A 9,448-nucleotide genomic window follows, 5' to 3' on the forward strand; every position below is an offset into this window, starting at 1 on the left:
GGGGTGGTTCTCAAATATTTATGTCTTTCTATTGGGAATTTATATCCCTCTCAGTTTGAGTTGGTCTTGACAATAATTTAGATCGAAGCGGCCTACCTCCCCCCTCCCCCAGCAAAAAAAGATCTTAATCGTGCAGATGGTGAGCACAGGTACGGATTTCGCTTCTCATTCAAAAGTTTTAGGACGCAAAACCTGACAGAAACATTTTTAAAAATGTATCTATAATATTTTCCCCTTTCACTTTCTTTCCTGTTCTCTAGTCCTGTTCTGTCATCTGCTTTACTATCCTACACCCCTTCCCCCTGCCACCCCGTCCTCCTTTGGGCTCCTCTCTCCTTTACTCCTGACTCTCTCTACTGCTACTCCTGGTTCCTTCTTAGTGTTGTCTTACTGCCTCTCTCTTGATCGTAGGCTTGGTAAGATTGAACAATTAACCTTCTCGGCTAAAGGCGAAACATCTCGGAGGGTCGCGTGCAAGTTAAAGCTTCTTAGTAAAATCGATAAGAGTAGGCAGCGACCGCCATCCGGGAAAAAATTCAAAAACTAATTTCTACCATAATCAAATATACTCTTGCCAGTATAAAAACACTCACAGTTCCTTCGAAATCGAAAACTGGCTGCCTGAAGGCGAGGGACCTTACAAAGTAGGAGAAAGCGGTCACATAAATAAAAGTCAAATGCATTGCAAGTTAAAGACTCATCATTCGACTGCCCGTATCTAGCAGAGGAACGCTAAGAAAAAAAGACTAGTGTGGAGAACTATAAAAGCTGATGTCTGTCGCAGATTTCTGGTACATGATAACGATGAGAAAACACTTATTGCACAGCAATTAGAGAGAAAGAACAATAAAAACAGCAATGAGAGAGAAAGAACAATAAAAACAGCAATGAGAGAGAAAGAACAATAAAAACAGCAATTAGAGAGAAAGAACAATAAAAACAGCCATGAGAGAGAAAGAACAATAAAAACAGCAATTAGAGAGAAAGAACAATAAAAACAGAGGAAATAAATAATAGATAGCATTTGTATAGCGCAAATCCACGCTCTGCAGCAGGCTCTATGCGCTTCACAATCTACACTATTACCCCAGCAGACCTGAGAGCATTCTGAAACAACCTCAACTTCCTGGGAAGTATACAGTGCAAGCGGCCATTTATAAGCGCTAAAACACTAACATACTGATAAGATCTTTCGCTGTCTATGGCCGGGTACCCATTCCCACGTGGGTGAAGTGAGGAACACGCGTGTAAAGTAGTGCTGGGCGGCAAGGTTCTCGACTATTGAAAGCTAGGAATCGTAGGAATCGACTCCGAACCCAATTATTTATTTTCTAATGATGTGATTTCTTCCGGTGGTTACCTGGTTGGCACCGAACATCTTCAGGATATATGATATCCTTGATTTCGGAACTCTCCGAAGCATAAACTTTTATTTTTCAAAATAAATTCTATAAAAAAAGAAGAAAATTTAAAGGATTATAGTAACTGGTCACCGTTGGTTTATGTAAAAAAAAAAAAGTCGGAACTTTTCTTCCGTATCGTTAATCGTAGGAATCGGTTCCGGAATTGATTCCTCGCCCAGCTCTAGTGCCTTTCCCAAGGACACAACGTCGGGCCCGCGGCTAGAACCCCCGACCTCGCAACCTCATGATTACGAGTCCGGTAGCCTAACCACTAGGCCACCGACGTCACAACCTCATGATTACGAGTCCGGTAGCCTAACCACTCGGCCACCGACGTCACAACCTCATGATTACGAGTCCGGTAGCCTAACCACTCGGCCACCGACGTCACAACCTCATGATTACGAGTCCGGTAGCCTAACCACTCGGCCACCGACGCTACATGCGCTTTCAAAGATGAAAACAATGGGATGGACATGTGAATTTGGAATAACTCACCCCAACGACCAACGAATCTCATCTTCCAATTACGCGCCCCCTCCTGCCCCCCCCCCCCCCCCCCCTAACATTTCCCCCGGATCCTCTCCGCTCTCCCTCCCTACATCCCAGGGGTCAGCTTTCCCCCACTGCTATGTCGACCTTTCTGTACCCACTTTAGAGAGTGTGGTAGCTAGGGGAATGAAGTTAAGTAGTAGGGCTGGGCAATGAGTCACTTTAGCAAAATCCAGATAAAATGTCAGTGCACCTCTTCGGCGGTTCAATGTGTTTTGAACGGCTTCGGAAACCGGGTTAGAACCACTTTGAGAAACGGGTTAGAACCACGTCAACAAATGGGTGCACTCACTTCTGCAAACGGGTTAGTAAAGAGAGTTTTTAAGAGTCTGAATTCGGATAATGTCTCCTTGAGAATTATCCGGTTATTCGGATAGGTTAACCGGATTTTGCATACCACTTTTTAGTAGCCGGCAAGAAATTATTGCAATGCTGGAGCGATATTTGGGGGTGCCAGGATCTATTAATTCCATTTATGACCTCCTCTGCTGGGTGGACGCCCCTAGCGGGTGGTTGGCGGGTGCTCCTGGGTGGTTGGCGGGTGCACTTGGATGGTTTGCTCCTTCTTTCTTATCAAACATCTATCGTCCTTATCTCTCCTCCTTTTTGTGCTTGCTACTATCTTGTAACACTTCTAATCTTCGACATTTTTATGACCTTATTATGTTGCAAGTGCAGTAAAACTCTTACTGAAACTAAACTAAACTAAAGAAGCTCCTAGTCTACTTCCTCTGGGAACGCGGTGAAAGCAGTTGGTTGACATCCGAAAGTAGTAGCTGTGTATGTGTAAGTGTGTGTATGTGTGTGTGATTGTGTGTGTGTATGTGTGTGTGTGTGTGTGTGTGTGTGTGTGTGTTTGTGGGTGGGTGGGTGTGTGTGTGTGTTTATGTGTGCGTGCGTGTGTGTGTGTATGTGTGTGTGAACATTGATTTTAAGGAAAAGTGGGAGGGTGGGTCTGGAATGCCATTTGTTTTCATGTTATCCGCTAGAACTTCACCTTACGCCCAGCATCAGTAGCACTTAACTACATTAGAATTACAAGGTTCTTTCTGATTTTTTCGGCTGTTTTGTGTTACTAAGACCATGAGGTCAAAAACAAAATTATTTTCTATCTGCTTAATCAAAATGGCAAGATCATGCGGAGTCGTTGTCAATATATTCAAAGAAGTGCATTCGAAAAAGCAAACTCAACATTTTATACGTCATATTTCTAAAAACTAGGTACTGAGCAGATACAACTTTGTAATTTCAAAGTAAGTAGCGCCTGTCTCTAGCTGTTCAGCAACGTAATCTTGTACCCATCTTCACGGAGGGCGTCCCATAGACTTGTTCTCCGAGATGGCACGACTGTCATGGCCGCCGATAGACGCTCTCTATAATATGAACTCCTCTGCGCAAATGTGTGTGTGTGTGTGTGTGTGTGTGTGTGTGTGTGTGTGTGTGTGTGTGTGTGTGTGTGTGTGTGTGTGTGTGTGCGTGTGTGTGTGTGTGGCTGTGGTTGTTGTTTTTTTGGTTTTTTTGGTGGGCGGGGGGCTTTTATGTTCAAATGAAGAACATAACATCAGTCTCGCAATATTTGAGTGTACGCGACACCCCCCCCCCCCCCCTTTTTTCCCGGCAATGCCCTTCATGTGGTTCAAACTGAGTCAAATGGTGCGCTCCATAGTCAACTGAAAGGACGTCACAGTGCACGGTTTACGGTGTTACAATACAAGTCTATGGGGCGTCATCAGCCACGTTTACGAAGTACATGTCTTTTCCTGTGACACTTCTTGTCTCTTTCTGCCTCCAAAGTATTGGAGGTATTTTGGGGGGGGGGTTGTCTTTTGCTGTTTGTTTGGTTTGTTGTTTTTTTGTCTTTTGCTGTTTGTTTGATTTTGTCTTTTGTTGTTGTTTTGTTTGTTTGTTTGTTTGTTTTGTTTTGTTGTTATTGTCTTGTTTTGTTGTTTGGTGGTGGGGGTAAATTTACTTCAACTGTAATAAGGAGTGAATTCTTCTTTTAGCACGAATTTTTGTATCATGACTATTGAGCAAACGGCACTGGATCAAAACCCAAAATGGGATATTCTTGTACTGGTGTTTTTGTGGAGTCTCAACCCAAGAGACTAGGTTTCGCTGGTGATGGATGGCAATTTCAATGGTCACTCCTCTTAGATGTCCTGTGTTGATGATAGAGGCGTTAAAACCTGTACAATTACTTACTTCATCATCATTCAATGCCAGATCTGTGACAGACATCGGTGATCATCATGGTTCTCCATTCATTCCTTTGCTCACAGATGCTCTTAAAAAGCTATGTTTCCCCGAATTACTTAATTACTTAATTACTTAATTACTTAATTACTTAATTACTCACTCAGAATTCCGACTTTTGTTTTCTTTAGGGTATTCTTGTAACTTTAGAAGCAATATTTGACAGAACTTTGACTCAAATACATTTTTTAGTATTTCTGCTGTCTCGTTAGAATCCTGGATTCATGACCGAGTGGATTTTTATACCCCCACCGACATAATGAATTGTATACTTTAGGTAGCGGGCTACTTCGACGCTACATGTCAGGGCCAACGCGGTCTGAGAGGGATACAACGTCCCAGCAGAAAATCAAAGCTACTCAATTAAAATTACCGCTACACGAGAATCGTAATTGCCTGATCTGTGTGTGATTGCAGGTATCTCAGTCTTTCTGCTGGGATCTAAGCCTATAACTTCGTTACAGTAAAACCTTATTGAAGACTACATCTCTATATCATTAATTTATTTTAATCAAGGACGTATCAGAGATACTTGTGCGATCAGCAACAAACTAAAGGCAAAGGTGTGAGACTTTTTGATTCATCGTATACAAATGTGAGGCAGCGTGGTGGAATCAGGCTCTCGTCAATTTTTGGGCATGTAGAGTTATTGGAATCATCTCAAAACGTGTTTACTTGTCGTTATTTGGGTGAAAAAATATCCATTTATCTTTAATCATCATCATCCGGTGCCTTGCCGACTGGCGTGGGCGATCATGGACCTTCACTTATCTTTAATACAAGTCGAGATATTTGCGAATGAAGGAGGTGGTGATACCTGTTTTTAAAGGTGAAATTTGCGAGAAAATGGCCGCCAAAGACTAGTTTTTTCCTGAACTTAAGTCTCCATAGTAACAGAAAGTTTACATTTTTTGTGCCTTTAATCAACGTTTTTGGAAAAAAATCCACACAGCGTTTAGTTATATAATGGGCATGAAAGGTGCTGAGCTATAAAACACAAATTTGCTAAAAATTTACAAACCTGCGGAAAAATGCAAGTTTCTTCACTTTGATTATTTAGACGAGAGCCTGATTCCACCTCGCTGCCTCACAAATCAGAAATACTAATTTACATAAATATTTCATAGGATGAATGTTGTTGCAAGCCTTTTTAAGTCTTAGCTCAAGAAATCAGAATTGAGGAAGTCTATACTATAACAAACTTCTTTATTTTAAGAGCCCAAAGACTGAACGCCTTCAAGCGTTGTTTATTGACCAGAATATGCATCGCCAAAGATCTATGAAAACTGTCTCGGCCTCACACCCTGAAAACATTGTCAACAGGGCATGGGCATCGGAATTTTGATGGTTGGGGAGCCTAGTAGATGATAAGGGGTCAAATTAATGAATACGAAATGTTATTAAGCCCCACTGAATTATATCTGCAAAAATACGTCTCTCGAGCACGTCTTTAAGACAAGGATGGCTTCCAGAGAAATAGACACACCACAAGGAACTTAATCAGATCATAATCTACAATTTAAGCTAATCGGACTAGCCGGCCATAAGTCTTAGAGTATGCAAACTTCTCTAATCTTTTTCTTCAACAAGTTGTGCTGGGAACCCAGGAAGGAAAGCTTTGCGTGATCCTCTCTGCCACATCCCGTGCGTACGGCCCTGGGTACGTAATTACTGTGGGCTTTCCCTCTGACAGGAGGCGCAATTACCCCCCACTGGAGGGCGCTACTCACACACAACGGTCTCTCTCCTATAGGGGAGAACATAGTTGATCACTTGTCCCTCTATTTGTCTGTCTGGGTCTCCCATTTCTCCCCTCATCTAGTGGTTAGGCTCTCGGACTCGCAACCATTAAGGTCGTGGGTTCGAATCCTCTCAGGGGCCCTACGTTGTGTCCTTGGGAAAGGCACTTTACACGAATTTTTCTCACTTCACCCAGGTGGGAATGGGTACCCAGCTATAGACAGCGAAATATCTTGTCAGTTTGTTAGTGTTGGAGCGCTTAATCAACCGCTAGCAGTGTATGCTTCTCGGGAAGCTGAGAATATTTCGAATTGTAAAACATGATTTGTAAATCACCCTAGAAGACGATACACAAGGAAGAAACCTGGACATAGAACTAGAGATCAAACTCACTTATCAGAAGCTCAGAAGCGTTTCAGTAATGGTATAAAATCAACAAAATCGTTACCAGAGGCAGTTCGTAAAAGAAACATTTACCATGCTTGTGTAAGATACAGATGAAATGAATTTTTCTGAAAACTAAAATGGTCTATGCAAAGCACCAACCAAATAGATCAAATAGATTTTTGTTCGACAAATCAAAAATTGAGAGTAAGTTTCTATTATATTAATGTAAGTAATACATTCCTACCTCTAGAAAACGTAACTAATCTGAAGAATTATGGGGAAAATGAAGATTTCAATAAAGGAAGCTATGAAAGAACGTGTCCTTCTTCACAGTGTAAAGAGATTGAGAAGAATCAAAGCAAAGACAGTAAATAAATTATGCATTCCAAAATCAATGAAATTAGAGGGAAGAAAGGGATGCACAAATCCGAGCCTCATAAGATCAAAATGAGGAGATATTTTAATGGACAAATGGGAAGTTTTAGACAGATTTACGGAAGAAGTTAACACTTATCAGAGTTTTAAAAATACTTTGTAAGTGTTTTACGGCGCTAACAACTACTGCATACGGTCATAATGAGCGCGCCGGACACATTTAACATAATTTTCAGTTAGTAGGAAATTTTGAATTTTGCCCGAATGGCGGCCGAAGCCTACTCGTATCGATTTTGGGCCGCCAAAGGATCTTTAACGTGCACACCTTGCATACTGTACCTCCAAGATTTTTCACATTTATCAGAAAAGGCTATGCGTTCGATCTTACCTACCATAAGATCAGGGCTGTGGCTGAAAGACAACAGTAAGTAAGAAGGAGCAAAGGGGTAGTAGTAGAAAGGCTGCAGAAAGAATCAGGAGCCCAGAGGAGGGAGCAAAGGAGGTGAGGCGGTGGGGGCAGAAAGTGGAGACGAAAGCAGACGACAGAGCATTGTTAGAATGGCGGGAAATCGGGTGAAAGGAGAAACTTTTAGTGAAGAAAATTTTCCGGCGCTATCCGGATTCGAACCCGAGACCTATTTAATGAGAGGCGGACATCGAAACCTCTAGGCCACGAGAAACCCCGCAGAATTTTTAAAGATAAAAGAGGCGATGAATCTATAATTTAAAAAACATATATTATGTAAATTAACTATCAATTCCGGCAAGAAAAAGTACAAGCTGTCATTAAGAAAATGAAACTAGGGAAAAGGTACAGGATCGGGTAAATAATTACTATTGAAGCGATAGTTGCATTAGAAGAATTGGATACTAAATAAAGTCGATCCATGACAGAGGTGGTAACAGTCACATTGGAGGGATTGCTTTCTGAATTAACAACATAGCTATTAAATTGAATTGATGATAGGGGTGAGATTCCAGAAGATCTGATTAAGTCAGTCTTAATAACTTTACCCAAATTACCAGGCATGACAATTAGTTTTCATAGAACAATAAGCGTTACGGGTCATTAATATAATTTTTGTTGTGGGTACTGGTTTAATGAAAGAGAAAAAATTGAAAAAGTTAACACTTTTGGCTATTCTCAGGTCATGGTTTGTTTTTGTGTTATAAGTAAATGTGTTATTTTTTTCTTCCCAAAAAGCAGAACTATCAGGTAAAACAATTAATTCATTAACGACATCAATATCAGCTATTTGGTCTTTGACATCTGTGCGAGAATGACATTATGTTGCATATCATTCCATTGACTCCTACGTGTGTGTAAATGTGTCTTCATGTGTTTGTGTGTGTGTGTGTGTGTGTGTGTGTGTGTGTGTGTGTGTGTGTGTCATTAAATTGTGTGTCCGTGAGCGTGCAAGTGTATCTATTCCCCATGCCGTGACAAATTTCTCTTTGTGAAAACCAATATCTTGCTATAATCTTATCGCATCTTTTTTTTTTACGTTTGATTTTGATAAAGCAAAGGTACCCTGTCAAACAAACAAAAAAATGTGAGGCAGCGTGGTGGAATCAGGCTCTCGTCAAAATAATCAAAGTGAAGAAACTTGCATTTTTTCGCAGGTTTGTGAATTTTTTTCAAATTTTTATTTTTTGGCTCAACACCTTTCATGCCTATTAAAAAACTCATTTCTGAGTGGATTTTTCTTTGAAACGTTGATTAAATGCACACAAAATGTAAATTTTCAATTACCACGGACCCTTAACTTAAGGAAATAACTAACCTTTGGTGACCATTTTCTCACTGATTTTACTTCTGAAAACAGGTGACCCCCACCTTCTTCATTCCCAAATATCTCGATTTTTTTTTCAAGATAAATGGTAGTTTTTTTAACCAAATAAAAACAAGTGAACATGCTTTAAGAAGACACCAATAACACTACATGCCCAAAAATTGACGAGAGCCTGATTCCACCACGCTGCCTCACAAATTGAATTGAGGCATTGAGGTGAAATCAGACGCTCCTCAAAAGAATGATGTCAAAGATATTTGCGGCATTTCCCACCAGTTTAGCAATTTTTTTTAATGGCTTAAAATCTCATTAAGAAACACGTATTTGTGTGGATTTTATTGAAAAACGCCGATTAAAGACACAAAAAAAGTACATTTTCGGTTTCCAAGGTCTCTCAAGACATGGAAAACAACAATCTTTGGTGGCCATTTTCTCGCTAACTTTACCTCTGAAACAATGCGATCCCACCTCGTTAAATCTCAAATATCTCGACTTTATTCAAGAAAGATAGGTATTTTTTCATGGATAGATTTAAAAAAAAGAACAAATTTTAAGATGATGATGAACTCCACATGCACAAAAATTGGCAAGCGACTGATTTTACCGCGTCGTGAAACCAACCTTAATGGAAAGATGTACATTTTTTACATGTATTTAAACATAAAAAGGTCTGTATTTTATGCTTAATTGACTACTCAGAACAGCGAATTTAAACAGATTAAAAGAGAAACGGCAAATCCGTGTTATGTCCCCAGACCTCTTTAAAAAGAACAGTGAAACAATCTTTAGGAATTATTGTAGAAAGTTTAAGTGTCAAGGTGTACGAGAGAGTAATGATATTAAAAACATGAGATATACCAACGATAAAGTTTTGATTGTTGATTCAGGTGTGTGTATGTGTGTGTGTGTGTGTGTGTGTGTGTGTGTGTGTGTGTGTGTGTGTGT

Source organism: Aplysia californica, unplaced genomic scaffold, assembly GCF_000002075.1.
Source record: "Aplysia californica isolate F4 #8 unplaced genomic scaffold, AplCal3.0 scaffold00534, whole genome shotgun sequence".
NCBI classification, from domain to species: domain Eukaryota; kingdom Metazoa; phylum Mollusca; class Gastropoda; order Aplysiida; family Aplysiidae; genus Aplysia; species Aplysia californica.